General features: G+C 35.9%; 1 protein-coding gene across 2 annotated transcripts in view; it reads left to right on the top strand.

Moving 5' to 3' along the window:
* Window positions 1–420: 420 nt before the first annotated feature.
* gpp (grappa) overlaps window positions 421–16,751 on the top strand; it is a 42,597-nt gene continuing 26,266 nt past the window's right edge. For both annotated transcript variants that reach the window (XM_068297760.1, XM_068297761.1), the window contains exons 1-2: window positions 421–560; window positions 1,296–1,580. The gene's annotated coding sequence lies outside the window, so the exon portion shown is untranslated. The remainder of the gene's footprint in view (window positions 561–1,295; window positions 1,581–16,751) is intronic.

Below are 16,751 nucleotides of genomic sequence, written 5' to 3'. Positions count from 1 at the left end.
CCACTTTGTATCTACACATGTCATTTGTAAGTTGAATGATTGTCTCAAAAAGTATGCAAGGTATCTTTTACTAAAAAGTTTTAGAAGCGTTGTTTTAAAAAATGACTATGTTTGACAGCCACTGCAAGGAAGGTCGCAGTCGTGCAAAGGAGTCAAACTCCGACCATCCAATCGAGCAAAAGAGAGCAACGCACTCTCTCTTGCCCTCTCGCCGTAAATTTTTGCGCAGTGCGACGTTGTCAAATTTGTTCGACTCATTGGTTCGACGTTGCACTCATTGGTTCGACGTTGCACCTTTAAACTGGCGGAGAACTGTGGGAATGTATGGTCACACTGGACCCGATCTCCCATTATTTAGGCGTTTTGTGCTATTGCTGAGACTGGTCACTCTAAATTTGACATTTTCATGCTTTTGAAATCTGTTCACATTGTTGTTTTTGTTTTCGCAAGTAGGCAAGTTGTGTGCGGTCGGAGCGTCTGTCGAAAAAATCGAAAATACAATTATAGAATATTAAAAAATATCTAAAAAGTAACGGGAAACAAAGCCTGACGAAAGCATGGTATAATTGTTAGATAAATAGTTGATAATAAAAATTTATTGTTAAAGCGAAGTGAAAATGGACGTGAATCGTGTGTGTATGTGTGAATGTGTGAAAAAGTCATGCGAAGAGTGTGAAAAATGAATTAATTACATTTAATAATGCAATGTAAAAGAAATTCCGCCCTCGACTATTATGCAAGTGTAGTGCGGGAAGAGGGGATATTGGAATATAATTATTTAATTAATTAGTTTTAAAAAAATAAGTGAGTTTTGTTGATTCCCCCAACCCCATAGGCTGACATGCGCTAGAACGAGTCGGCAAATCAACGGTGGTGCAAGCGGTGCGAAAGAGCTAGAGCAGAAGCGAAGAAGAGAAAGAAATAATGAAGAAAAGTCTTTGTGTGTGTGTTTGTCTTTGTGTGTGTGTATGTAAAGAAAAGTTTAAATAAATTATATAAAAATGAAGGAAAGAATGAAAGGAAATTGAAAAGCAAAGCAAAAAGGCAATAAGAAAAAGCAGCACACAGAGAGGCAAGAAAAAAAAAAAAGACAGCGCGCCCGCCCGCGTTTATGTGTTTGCTTATGCTTCTGTATATGTATATATATATATGTGAGTGTTTATGTGTGTGCACGCGATCGAGTGTATTGGTAGAAAATAAGCAAGAGCAGTTGAAGAAGCTGAAAGAAAAAGCCAAAAAGCAATTGTTGAAAATGTGCAAAGTTTTTAAAAAATAATTACAAATTTCTATTGCAGCTCCTTCCCCTTCCACAGCAACAACAACAAGCCCCCTTACAACAACGAAAATAAAAGAAAAAAAGTGTAATATATAGTGTTTAGTGCATGAATATATATATCTAAAAAGGTTTCAATCAAATAGCAAGAGTTTTGCGCTTAAATTTTCTATTGCCCAAATGTTAAACAAAACAACGAACTGTTAATTACCAGTGCGCGCGAGAGAGCGGGAGCCAGTAAGAAAACGGAGGAGTGACCGAAAGAAAGAGACAAGAGAGCCAACGCCGCGCTCTGACTTAGCAAAATGTGAGTTAAAGCTGCTTTATTTTTTTTTTTTTTTTCTAAATTTTGTAAGTAATGTTTTTTTTGTTTGCTTATTTAAATGATTTTGTAAGGGCAATATTGTAATGAATGGAAAAAGGCAAAAATAATATAATTATTCTGTTGATGAGGGCAATTCTTCTTCTTCTAGTTCTTTGGTCTGTTTGGTTTTTGCTTTTTTTTTTTGCTGATAAATAACGGAAGTGGCAAATGAACCGACCTCGAAATATTTGTTTGATTGTTGTTGCTGTTTTGTGGTTTGTTTGTCGTAATTAGTGTGACCAGATTGCAGAAACCACACAGCTGAAACTAATGAAAACAAAATGCAGCAGTTTCCCTCAAGAATAAAAACAAAAGAACATACAAAGATTAAAGTGAAAATTATCTAAAATCTATGTAATTATCTGCAGCTTATTTCGAATTACTAATGTGATTTTAATTGATAAACATTTTGGGGCTTAATTCCATTAATTTAACTTGTAAGACAACTTTGTGATCTGGGGAAATTTTTTAGCAATTTTGTCAAAAATGTCAGTAGTTACACTTATTTTACCTAAAGATTTCTTCATTCTGCGATGACAAGAAGCAGACAGTAATTTGAAAAGAACAAAAAAAATTTCTTAGCTTAAATCTTTTGCAAGTTCTTTGTCTATTTCCTAGGTAGTCTTTTAATTGGTCCACAAGTCAAACAACTGTCTGTCTCTTTTTCAATGTGTGTTTTGAATGTTATTCTCTGTCTGCTATAATAGTGGTCAGGTCAGGTCATATAGCAGAGTCTAACCTTGCCTTTCTTCACCTCCTTCATCAAAATATTGCAAGCCAGTTTTACTAGTTAGTTACATAGGCCTTAATTGGGATTGTTGGACCAACTTGGCTTATGGCATTTTTCTACCGTTTTCGATTTTATTTTATTGGTAAATAACCTTAACATTTATAAAAGTTTCAAAAAATTCTTTGAATTTTGCAATTTAAACCTTTATCACTCCTACGTAATCGATTTAATTATTGATAAGTAAGGCAATTGATTTGAAATAAACTAAAAATAAATAAAAAAGCTCACTAATAAACTGTAATCTAAAAACATAGCTGTTGTCGTCGTCTGTTCCTTTCCTGAACTCAATTCAGTTTTAGCTTAGTCAGCTTAATCAAACGAAGAGAGTGAAAATGCATGAAAGATTGAATGAAAAGTGGCAACATTGCATTTGGAAAAACACACAAAAGCGACCTTACCAGTCAAACTCAAAAGCATAGATAATACAACAAATACAAAAAAAAAAAAAAAAAAAAAACGACCAAAAGCACAAAGCAAGCGAAAGGAAAAAGATGTAAAAGATAGAGCGACACACAGAGAAGAGGAAGCGCAGCACAAGCGGCAGAGATAGGGACAGAGAGTTGAGGGTGGGAAGAGAGAGAGGGGGACGCAACGTGTTCTAAGACGACGGCTGGCTGATATTTTTGTATGTGTATCTAATGCTGCCTGCTCATTTTTGCTCCACACAACATCCCCACAACAACAACAACAAAAACTTTGTTGCATTCAATACGTTTTTATCCAACCGCGCGGACCATGCGGTTGGCTAACGGTGGGAAATGGAATGGAGCGGAAGGGAACAACTCTTCACGTAAACTTCATTTAATGTCTGGCTGCCTCTGCCGTCCCCATCATTCATTCTCTCTATCTCTCTCGTTGGCTTTTTACTCTTTGCGTTTCGTTCTTCTCTTATCCCACACGCAGTTTTTATTTGATTTTTGTTGCTGTTTTGTGTTTTGTTTTTGGTTTAGCTAGCTACAATACAAAATTACTTTTGGTGCTCCGCATACTCAGTACCGCACCGCCCCCCCTTCCGACCCTCTCGGGCACGCTCTCTTTGCCTTTGTTACTTTTGTATTTCTTTTCGTTTATCTTCAATGCTGTGACCAGCCTCGTCTTTACCTTTTTGTTGTTTCGTTTTCTTTTCTTTCTTTGCGTTGTTGGTTTTATTTTTATTTATTAAAAAAAGCCGAAAAAAATATATGTATGTACATATGTATGTATGTATTTACATATATGTATGTATGGGTATAAATGCCTAAACGCTTGAGTTCATTCAACTGTCAAAAAGTACACAGACAACCGAGAGCGCAAGAGAAAAGATTCAAAACGATTGAAAGGCAGAGAAATGGAGAAAACATAGAGAGAACGAGAGGAAATTTCATTTTCTTGTTTCAATAAAAGAGTCGTCTATAACTTTTTTCTTTGCCATTTGATTTGATCTTTAAATATAAAGAACAATTGATAGCGATTTCTTTTCCCCCTTTTCCCTGTTTCCCTGTTAAAGTTCCCATCACTTTAATACTAATGTAGATCAATTTTTAATGGGCCTATTCTAAACCAATTCAAAATAATAAGGCCTGGGGTTCCCCTAAATTTTTGATCATTTTTCTTCTGCCAAGACGTTTTTTTTTAGAAGTCACAATTTACTTTAAATAATAATATGTACAGATGTTCATACATATGTGTTTGTTAACGGAATAAAAGTCTTGATCTAGCAAAATGTATACAGGTTGGTTTATTGCCATATCCTTCAAGGGAATCGTTTCTGAAGAAGCATTTTAAATAGCTATTTTAAAGTGGTTTAATAAAGTTTCTTAATCTTACGTTATAAATTAGAAAGTTCGACCGAAAGTAATGAAGTAAAGTCCTTGATTGACCTTTTACAGGGTATACCCAATTCGTAGCGTTGTAATTTTCCATCTGTTTGTTGTTTCGTTTCGTTGGCTATTTTCGTTTGAACTTTTAGTTCTTAAATTAAAGTTTTTTAAACAGTCAACGATATTTTACAGCAGGCTCTGCCACATATCCTCCCTCCCTATCTCTCTCTTGCTCTTTCTTAATTTCGTTTGCTGTAAAAGTTGTTTAATTTTTCAAGTTTTTTTTTTTTTTCATTTCCCATTTGTTGTCTATTTTTGGCTTTTCAACGGATTTTATGGCTTTGTTTTGTCAGATATTTCAGTTTTTCCGCCTTTAAAGCGCCGAGCGCAGCGAGTTTCCAAAATGCAAACTATTTTTGTACCCAATAGATACATACTAGATGGATTTTTTTTGTTGTATTTAAATGGAGAACAAGTTGTAATGCAGCTGTTGCACATTAGAGATACTTTTTGATATACAAGATACAGAATCAGCTTTTATACATTTCTAATTGTAATGTATTTCTGACAAAGAAATTTAATTTTGAATTTAAAATAGGACAGTTGTGATATACCTTGACCTTAGCGTTTAAAAATTTTTATTTTATTCTCTGGCAAAAAGTGGACTAAAATTATAAATCAGTCAATTAATCAAATTAAAGTTAATTAAAATTTACAGTTTTTTTTTTCCTTTTTTTTACACTTTTGCTAAAATTACTTATTTATTTTGTATCTCTGAATGTTGTTAACAAAATGAAAAATTCATTGAAAAACGTATTTTAGTTCGTTTTGTTTCGAGTCGAGTCATTTACTCAATCAGTTCCAATCAATGCCATTTACAATAAATTGAGGTTGTCCATACTCTACCCCACCGCTTTGCCACTTCTCTCTCTTCCTCCATATCTCTTTCTCTCACTCTCTCTGTCTCTGTTTTGCATGTGGTTGTTTTTTGTGAATTTTCGTGTCGCCTTTTGCCTTCATTTAATGGGCTTCTCTTAAAATCGAATTGTGTGAGGCCAACCACCCTACCAGAACGCCCAACCCGCGAACTCTCTCTTTCTCCCTCTCACCACCAGTGAGTGGGGCAGTTGTTTTTAAATTTAAGCTTTAAACAAAGCTAACAAAAAATGTATACGAATCAATAAGAGGAAAAAGTAATAAATAAATTCTCTATTTTTTTTGTACACGTGCACATATTTTGCACCAAAAGGAACTCAACTATATTTTTCCACTGACTGGTGAAAATTGGAAACCTCTTTCGCTCTACATTTTCACATTGTGTGACAGCTGCTGCAAGGCAAAAGAAAAAATGGAAAAAGGGGCACCAAACAATATTCATCCAAGACATGTGTTTGAAAATGGAGCCAAGACAAACTGCCGGCTTTGCGTCTCTCTCTGTGCCTGTCTGTCAGTCAAACCAAAATAATGAACACGTCAGCCAGCCAAAGGGGCGTACTCAGGAATACCCTGTTCCACAGTCCCTTTTTAATCGCTCTTGCGTCAATTAAACGCCTTTAATATACCCTTCTACGGATATAAAACAAAGTGTTAACTGACCTTTCAAGCGAATGTTTTATTATTAATGCCTTGTTTCATAAACGGTAATATTATAAGTTTTACAAGCGTATATGAAAGCATCTCGATCATATGATCATTTCACGAAACGATTCCTACTTAGGTCGTACCTGTGATCATAAAAAGTTGATCATGTTAATGAAACAAATACTAAGACATAAATCATCAGTTATAAGTAATAAGTAGTAAGTAAGACTAAGTATAGTCCTTCGAGGGATTTCATACCTAGTCAATGTAATTAATTGGGTTTCGTTGTGATTTTGGGGAAAAGAGATTTATTCTTTGAAGTCGTATAAATAATAGTCAGGATTCCATAACTTTTTTTGTTATCACTGTAAATGTATCTATCCTTGGGTCCCCGATGATGAGCCTTAATGGGCATCAGTTGTCTCGTTTAAGTTAAAAGTTCATCTAACTTGCATTAATACCAGAAACGATGTTGACGAAACCGTTACCCGTGGCAGTAAGGGGGTGTTTCAAGTAGAACTATTTCTCTTGGAAGCAGAATTATTTAGGTAATAACCTGACAGCAGCCCTCTACACACGCACACATACACAGACACACTCACACGGATATCTTTGGGTATATCTTTGAGATACATTTTGCTGCTGCTGCTACTCGTATGCTAAAAAGTCATAAACATAAACAAGAAGAGACGCACGAAACACACATCCTCTACATCCTCAACACATCCTTCCCAGGCTCCTTTTTGACATTCTTTTTTGTCTAACGTGGAAAAGAAGAAAATCGATAGCAATTTATATATGTATGTAGTAAATGCAGATGTATGTATATATACATAATACATATATACAAACATCTATCTTATGTATTATGTATTTGTTGTACATGCGCAAAATTCCACAGGCAACATTTTTTGTTGTCCTTTTCTTTATTATTTCTTTTTTCTTTCCTTTTTGTAGACAAAACAAAACAACAGAAGTAGAGAAGGAAAGCAAGATGTAACGAGGAGCGGTGGGGCATGGGGTTAAGAAAAACCGCCCACTTAGACAAAAGCTTCAAAATGCGACGCCTACGCTGTGCTCGCTGCTGCTTTTGCCACCTTAAAAAAAAAAAAAAAACCCCCCCTCGACATCCTATTTCAATCCCCTTTCCTTTTTCCTTTACCTTTTCTCTTTCTCTCTCTCTTGCTCCTGTCCTATGTTCTGCTCGTCTCTTTGGCTTTGCTTGTCATTATTTTCATTTTCAACTTTTTCTTCTTCTTCTACTACTACTTCTCCTTCTTCCCATCTGGCGACCTCATTCACACACACAAACACAACTACATAGAGCCCTCCACCGCCCACTCTTTAGCCGGCTCCTCTGAAGCCTCAATCTCTCTTTCTCGCTCTCTCACTCTTTCGCCTTTAGCAGCTGGCAACGCACATTTTGATAACATTTTTTCTTCCTCCACTCCCTCCCCTCTTCCTCTCCATCGTTCTCTTTCTTGTGATAAAAATGCGGCAACAACGCCCCAAGCTCGACGACGAGGACGACGAACGCCAACAACAGAGAGGTATATGGAGGGGGTGGAGATGTAGGGAGGGCGGTGGGTGTTACGTGCCAGGTCAGTGGGTGGCAGTTGCTTTTTGGGCTTGTGTGTGTCTACCCCATGCCCCGCCTGGCGCCGCCGTCCACCTCCTTCTGCATTCTCCTGCTCCTTCCACCCGTCTTCCTACAATCCTCCCTCCCTCCATCCTGTGCGTGTATTTGTAACTAGTTTTTGCGCCCATTTTTACTTTGGCATTCTTTCAACATTGTCGTCGTCGACATCGTTTTGCTCAACGTTGCCTGTTACTGCCATGTTGCCACATTTCACTTTGCTTCACTAAAAGTTGGTCTCTTAATTGTTGTTGTTGCTTTTGAATCACAGCTACGTTTTACCTTAAGTCAAAAATTTAATAAGCTTGAATTTTGATTTAGCCAAAAGTTAATCGATTCTAGAGTCTAATATGGACTATTTTTTTAAAGAATATCTCAAACTAAGTGATTGTGCTCTGCCAGTTGCTACAAGTCCTTCTTTCCATATAGTAAAGCAAATAAGTTTTGTAATTGTTAGGTATTAGCTAAACAAAAGAATAAATCTATTTTAAATATTTGATTGTTATCTCTGCACAAGAGAAATAATTGTGGCATTTCCTAATTTCAAATACAATTTAAGTAATTTCTTGAAAGAATGAAGTATGGCAACATGTTGCACACTGACTGATTATAGTGAGAGACTGATTCTGAGACTGAGACTCGTAAAGCTCAATTGGTTATCTATTATTATTTAAATGTATAAAAAGCGCTTTTGTAATTCCCAACTGGTTTTAGTGTTGAATTAGTAGTATAGGCTTACAATTCTAGACTGATTAGCAAAGTCGGATGATGAGAGAACTTAGTAGTGTATTTGCTCCTAAAATGGCCGTAAGCCTATATTATCTTTCTCATAAAATCGATTATAAAACGAAGTTCAAGCACATTTAAATTTTTAAACTAGGATGTACTTTGTCTTGCTATGGATAGGATATACATACATACATGTGTATCTATAGAGAGAGTTAATTGTGCATATTTTCTAACAAGATATCCAATATTTGATAAAAATTTTGATATTAAAAATAAATTTGTTATTATTTTGAACTTATTAAATTTAGATTAACAGTTTTGAACAATATTAACAATACATAATCTAAAATTTTAGTAAATTTTGAGATTTGGAGTGAGAAATCATTTAAATCCTAAATCATACACTTATCAAGTATTTTACCCACGAAAACCCCCCTAAAATATGCAACAAATTTCATTGTGTCTATATTATTTCTTAACTATCCATCCAGAAAGTATTAAAATATATATCAAACCCAATTAGTATCAAATTTTACTCAATTATAGTAACGAAACATTGCTTTAATTTCGTTTGTCCTTTTAAAGGACAAAATTAAAGCCAAGCACATTTACCGCGCCCAAGGGCTGGCCTGGCATGCCATTACGAATTCACTCCCCCCACACACACTTTAGGCCAACAAATTTGCTTAACAAAATTTGACATTTTCACATTAATTTAATACGCACACATAGAAAACGGGAATTGGGGGAGGGCAAGAGAGACATGAGACAGGGAAGGACCGAAAACGAAAAGTTTTTAAGATAATACACAAAAACCGAAAACTTCTTCTCCTTTTGCCATCCTGCCTTGTCCTTGCCTGGCCAAGAAGCAAAAAAATACATATATATTTAAATGCAGACGCCATTTTCTATTACTCCACACACATTAAATTATATGGGCGCGCCTTCTACTTTTTCTTCTTCTTCTGAACAATATCCTGCCAATATCCCATCGCCAGGACGTTTGGAAGGGAGCAAGGGAAAAAGGAGAAAAACGAAGAAAATAAATATGAGCCCAAAATACTTCGCTGTTGCTGACAGCGCCCACAAAAGTTTTGGAATGGGGAAGGGGAGTGGCAAAGGAAAAGTCGGGGGATAATGGGTACCCTATATATGTATGTATGTACATATATACAAATATATACATACCTACAACCCCTAAAGAATTTTTTGTTGTAGCTTGGGGTTGAGTTGCACTCTACCTCCATGAACAGTTAGAAAATATTTTTGCTCACAGGCACCGCCCAAAAAACAAAAAAAGGCACCAAAACAACAAGGAGCAACAGAGGAGGAAACGGAGAAGGAGGAATGAAAATGATTATTTTCCATGCTGCTTCTTCTTCTGTTACCCATTACATTTTACTGCCATCGGAGAGAAACAGAGAGAGAGAGAGAGAGAGAGAGAGAGGGTAGGAGAAAAAACTTTCACAATAATAATGCCTGGCCCAACCACCCACAGCAGCAGCAGCAGAAACTACAACAAAAGTAGCAGCAGAGACAGCGGCAGTGGTAGCCTCACGTGCGCCTAAAGATGCCCTGGCTCTTTCTCTCTCTCTTTCTCTTACTACTCCCCCGTCGTCTTCTTCTTTACTGTAAACCATAAAAGCAGCGCAGCCCCCAAAGACAGTGCCGCAGCAGCACATTGTCTGCCCTTGATTTTATCGATTTTTGCTCTCGCATTTGCAGTTTTTTGGCGGCTTGCTCTCTCTTCCTCTCTCGCTCTCTCTTTTTGTAGGAGTCTATCTGTGTGTTTGTGTGTAACACTCTCCCGCCCAACATGGCGCTGCTGTCGTTCCACCTACTAAAGCTTAGCTTAGTCTATGTTCTGTTTGTGTGAAAGTGTGTGTTTGTGCGTGTATGTATGTATTCCCCGGCCGGCTCTTTGCTTCTGTATGTGTGCTGATATATTTTATGTGCTGACTGCCGACTGTTTCGTTATTTATGGCATTTTAACCCCAAAGCTCCCTCACCTCTAAATCCCCAACCACCACCCACAACACTCACTGAAATTGCTTTATATGTATATACACAGATACATCCATACATATAGCTTGTGTATACATATCAGCCATTTGGACAGCTTTAATCTTTTGCCGACAAAAACTCAATTTTGCAGCATTTAAAATTTTCGTTTTCATGTTGTGTCAGGACCTGTTCAGTTCTGTTTTAGATTTTAAATGGAATTAACTTTATGAAATGAAATAGCATTTTGTATTTATGTGTATGTAGGTACATATGTACATATCATACATGAATGCATTTGTATTTCAAATGGTCAAATTTGCTTTAGATAACAATTTAATCAACCTTTTAAACTTTTAAATTTTCACAATGCCTCTTGGAAAAAATGTACTATTATAAAGCTAATGATGGATCTAATATTTTTTAACCACATTATTGTTTAAAGGCTAAGAATAATTGAGATTTTATTTGTCGAACTTTAAGTTGGCCATCATTTTACGACATTAATTTATTTTAAGTCACAACCAACAAAAAATCGAATAAGACTTCGGTATTGAAGATCTTTAGAATTGCTGCATGAAAGGTTTTATACCTTTTAAGATGGCATGAAATTGTTTTATTTCCAAATCCAATTTCAAAAGTTGTTAGTTTTTTTGCTGATAAATAAACTTACATTTGCAGAGGTTCGAAATTCTTCTTAACATCCTTGTTTTTTTATGGCCATATTCACTCTTTGAAGAAATTTGAAGCCTTTGTTCCGTTTTTTCTGTATTACTATTAAAAGGAATTACCATATGATGTTTTTGCTTTGTTTGCTCTTTTCCTTTTTACCCATGAAGATTTATAGAAAACTTAAAAGGTTTTCAAGAGGCGGCAGGTATACACAAGAAAAGGAAAACAAAATACCCATACCTAAAGTTGTTTTTAATGTTGTAAGCCTTCAGCTGAAAACCACAACGAACTGAAATGAAAGAAATAACAAAAGAGAATAAAATATTATTATATGTGGGTGTTGCAGAAGACGAAGGAGACAAAGAAGTGATGCTTTAAGTTTCTTAAGGGTGTGTGTATATATGTGTGTGTGTTAAAGTTTTTTGTGTGGGCTAAAAGGTTGTTTTATATATTTTGTTTCTTTGTGAGCATGATTGAATCGGATAAGAGGACAGAGAAGTTTTAATAGTTGTCAGCAGCTACTATAAGATAGAAAACTAATCAATGGATAAAGAATATATTAAAAATAAAAACTTAGTAACAAAAGGAACAAAAATATGTTTTTTACCCAATAAATATTAGATTTTGTAAAACATTTCTAAAGCTTAGGCAAAAGAAATCCAATATTTTGAAATTAATACGGAGTTTAGCATAAAAATACTCCCTTTTCTTCTAAAAATCCTCAATGAGAAATTGTAGGATCTGTTGTAGGATTTTCTATAAAACATTATTAACCTCTGTTATTATGAAACTGGACATCTATAATCTAAATTTAGAATTTTAAAATTATTACTTCCTGCCCAATAAGGATCTACACAATTATTATGACTAGCCATCTAAAGTCATCTATTCCAAACTTCAAAGACCCCAAAAATGCTTACTGGCACTATCTTCTGCTAAAAATCAGCAATTTATAGCACCTTTTGTTTAGATATGATCTTTCTTTCTGCATATTATTATTAACCCTAACCTAAATGTCTGTTGTCGGGGGCACGAGAATGAGGACACACCCCTTTTTGTTGTACATATTTGTTGAAATGACTATTAACACCATTAAACGGTAGAAACCGGTACAACTATAAAGGTATTATGGGGGTTAGGCCCTCCTTTGGTTTTGTTAAATATTTTTTATGGGCGTAAAATGAAATTTGGTAATAAAATACGCATTGCATGTTTAGACATCATAAATAAGGAAAATTTACTCATTTCACTTACTACTTACACGATGTCTCTTAAAGTGAAAAGTGTGTCCTTTAATTTTTTGCACTCACTGTGCAGTTCCCTCCCTCTTTACCTACCACTGCACTTCTCATTCTCTTACACAATTTGGCATTGGATGTCTGCTGAGCTGGTTGTTGTTGCTTGTTGACAAGCCCTTTTTGCACTTTTTGGTGTTGTTGTTGTTGTTGTTGTTTATTTTATACGATAAAAATAAAGCGATAATAAATGGTGGCGGCGGCAGGCAAAAAGTTATTGCACTCCTTCAACCAAGCCGGGGTAGAGACAGAACACAAGCAACAGCTGTTTGGATTTTGACTTAAGAAAGTTGTTGCTGTTGTTGTTGTTATTGCAACAAAAGTTCAATTGCCTTCGACCCTCTACACTCTCCCCTGTTGGCTTTACTGGGCTGTTCTCTTAAGTCCATACGCTTGAATTTGCATTATTTATTAGCTGTGATGTGCTCGCTCGATTTATCTTGATCTCTCTCTTTCTCCCTTATCAATCACTCCTTCTCTTTCTTTATTGCACTCTTTTTGCATGTGTTTGTTGTTGCGTAATATCCGCTTGCTTAAACTGCAAAGAAAATAAAAATGCAGACCCCGAGAGTGAGAGAGAGAGCGAGAAAGAGAGATACATATGTATCTATATAGGAAAAAGGGAATGTGCAATAAGGGAAACGGTAAATCAACTCTCTTATATGCATGCATGTATTGGCACTATAGCTTTGTATGTACATGTTTTTGTTGTGTAGGTCAGGTCCAAAATGAACTAGTCTCGACTAAAAGGAATAATGAATGAGAAATTGAAAAAAAAGGAAAAAATAACCAAGTCCAAGACTGATTGGGAAAAACCAGAAATGGAATTGAAATTTAAATTGCAAACGCTAAGTTAGTCATAAATATTTCAAATATGTTTTCCAAATATGTGCACAAACACACATTTAATGATTTCTAGTAAACCTTTTTAAACTAGAAACTAATTGTTTTCTACTAACTTTTAGGTTTTTACTAGAAACATGGTACTTAACTTCTGTCTAGCTCTTGACATTATGAAAACTTATGTAACTTTTTATTGATAAGTTTTCATTGGAAATGTAACTTTTTATTGATTTCCAATAAAACAACGTCAAAAAAAAAACCCTTGGAAATGGCAATTCCAGGTGAAACCCACATCTGTTTTTCCACACTTAGGAATATCTATATATTATCATGACCAGATGTTTTCGTTTCCCATAATTACACGGTCAATTTAAATAATTTCGCCAACTTAAAATGTCTGCAATGTATTTGCTTACCCCATTTGAACTTTACTACCATTATCTAATTATATGGAGGCCGACAGATGTTTGCTTTCCAATTTGCCTATATAATTTATTTATTCTCTCTCACTCATTAATGTAATGAAACTTTTCCAAAATTATAGGAAATTAAATGATTAAAAATAATTAATAATGAGAGGTCGAAAAAACCCCCCTATAAATATTAAATAAAGGGGAATTTAAACAAATAACTAAATGTACATAGATAGGTACACAGTTTAATTCTAGTGAATTCCCAATTTGCATCCTCAATCGATAATCCATATTATTGCCCTCTCTCTCACTCTGTCTAGGCACTTGCCGTGTGCCTATCTATTAAGTGAGCGGCAATCCAATCAATACTTATCAACGATTACACAATCGATGATGATGGCGCTATAAAAATATGGCAAAAAACAAAGAAAAATAAACCATGAACCAAGCATAAACAATTAAAGTGTGGCTCATTTATGTATTCCGGTTCGTCGACCTTTTAGTTACCCTGCAACAATTAAGAGTAAAGTTATTAAATTGAATTTAACTCTTCATAGATTCCAACAGGTGAATGTTTTTCCTTAACCACATAAAGGGCCGGATTTGGTGAAGTAGAGGGCCGTGTGGTCAAAAAACTTTTAGAAATTCTTGTCAAAATGTTTCCAGTACAATTTGTTCTGAAATGAATCTTTGTCTGGTATTTGTCGCCTCTTACCGTCTCCTAATTTCGCTCCTGTATACATTTTTTGTTTTTTACGTAATTTTAAGCATGCCAAATTATTAGAATCGTTTAAATTATTTGTTAATGCTAATAAAATTCTAAAATTCGTGTTCTTTTTGTTTATTTAGCCACACACACACGCACTGTAAATGGAATGAAAAATAAAGAAAAAATACTGAAGAATCTGTGTCAAATAAACTTTGCATGTTTATGGCAGATTTTTTTGTTGTTGTGCTGGCTTTTTAGCCATTTGGCGACGTTGACCTGGTTTTTCTCCTTTTCGAGGGGCGCGTGATTCATTCAAGTTCAGGCAGCTAATAAAAGAAAACAATATATAAATAAAAATATTACTCTGGCCATAAAAGTTGCATTGAAATATTTTGTTTTATTAGGTAGATAGGCAATGATAAGGGGCTGACTGCATAAGGGGAGTGGAGGTAGGGGGATATGCGTGCCGAATGCGATAAAAATCGCCACACGCGAAACGTTCTGAGAAATGAAACGTGCAAAGACAATAATAGCAACAATAACAACAACAACAACAACAGTTGCTGCCTGCTAACGGTAAATTGTAAGTGGCGATTACAACACAAACAAACACACACAGACACAAACAGGTAAAAGTGTGAGAGAGACAGAGAAGAAGCTACAATAACAACAAAATTTGCTTACACTTTAATTGAAAATTGAAATAAACTAGTAAAAGGTAGACATAGACAGAAACACACAGACATAGTGAGAGAGATAGATTGATAGAGGGGGCAAAACTCGAAATTATTAAATTGCAGACGCCAAAAGTGGTGATAGAGACAGAGGAACGAGAGAGGGAGGGTGAGTGTGAGTAGGGGGAGTCATCACGCATAGCAGGAGCAGCGTATACAAACGAATTGGATAAAATGAACGAACGAACAAACAAACGAACGAGGCGAGCAGACAAAATGCTAAAAAACCGTCTGGGGCCGAACGAGTTGAAAATTGAAGTTTGCTTGGAGCAGCACCAGCAGAAGAAGAAGAGCGACCATGTGAGCGAGTGTAATTGTGTGTGTGTGTGTGTGTGTTGGAGAGTATCTATGTGTTTGTGTGTCTGATAAAGGTCGTTGGCCAGGCGGCTACGTGGTTACTGTTGTTGTTGTTGCTGTTGAAGTCGCGCGACACAACCACACAATGTTGGTAGAGCGAGCAGCAGCAACAAAAAACGATGAGCCACAAACATACGGAGGCCGCCCGCCGTTTTTAGCCTAAGGGCATGAAAATATACACATTGTATGTATATGTACAGTTGCGAACTTAATAATAGCACCACTTGCTGAGGTAATGTGTTCAAAGGATTCCTAGGCTTATTTTAAGGTTCTAGGAACATGTGAATACGTTTTTGAACGTAAAATACTTTCTACTAATGGAAGCAGAAAAAAAATTCTACCAAAATCCAACGTTTTCAAAGATTTTTACAAAAAACCTTGATATACTCAAAAAATACCCGAAACTAAAAATAGCACCACTTTACAAATATTTACTCAAAATTAAAAAATAGCAGAAAAAAACAAAATTCATTAACAAGTTATGATCAGATATTAAAAATAGTATTAAATAATAAACTTTATACTTTGTTGCATTGCCCTTATTGGCAATAACCGCAGCACATCGTCCTGGTATTGAGTCAACCAGGTCTTGACAGCATTTGACCGTTATTTTTGCCCAGGACTCCTGGATTACTTCCCAACACTTCTCAATTTTTGTTGGTAATGAAACAGCAACTGCTTTTTTAATATCAGACCAAAGATTTTCAATGAGATTTTGGTCTGGTGACTGTCCCAGCCACTCAATTAAATTCAGATAATTCGCTGAGCACCACTTCCTGGCTTTCTTACTGGTGTGCTTTGGGCTGATGTCCTGTTGAAAGGGTCATATTAGCTGTATATTATCCTCAGCGTATAGTGGCAACACCGTCTATAAGATATTTACATGAACTTGCTGATCCATAATCGATTTGTGGACTGATATGTGACCGACACCATAATAAGACTAACAGCCCCATACCAATGACACTGATTCTAGACTCTAGGGTGAATTTGGAGTTGAATTCCAGGTTCTGTGGACGCCAGACGTATGGTCTATAGCCTTTTCTACGATATTTTACAATTTTATTTTCATCAGTCCATTGTACGTTCCTCCAGTTTTGGACAAGCCAATTCTCATGATCTTTGACCAACTTAAGGCGATTGGCATTATGTCTAGCGTTCAAAAGTGGAGGCTTTCTTCGACTGGAATCTTTTGAATTGATCTTCCGGAGGTAGTTGCGAACAATTTGGACCCTAGTTTGGGGCTGAAAGTCCTTTTTAAGATCTGTTAGAGCCTTAAAAGAATCCTTATTGCTCTCTCGCATTAAGGGACCGACTTCTTGCTGCTTCAGTCTTGGCTTTCGTCTGCGAGTTTAAGGCTTCTGTTTCAAATAGATCGGTATTCGGATCACTCTGTTGGAAGTACCAACCAGTTTTCCATCTTCAAGATCCGATTTTTTCTCCAAAACCTGGTTTAGGATGACGTTTCGCTTTTTTCCCGGGGCAGTGTTTTCCCCGACCCATTATATCTAAAGGTCTCGGATATTTTGTAGTACTGTTGCTTTTAAAATCGACT

The sequence above is a fragment of the Drosophila tropicalis genome, unplaced genomic scaffold, assembly GCF_018151085.1.
Source record: "Drosophila tropicalis isolate 14030-0801.00 unplaced genomic scaffold, ASM1815108v1 contig_859, whole genome shotgun sequence".
Lineage (NCBI taxonomy): Eukaryota > Metazoa > Arthropoda > Insecta > Diptera > Drosophilidae > Drosophila > Drosophila tropicalis.
Note: the sequence above shows the minus strand (reverse complement) of the source record. Positions and strands in the feature narration are given on the sequence as shown.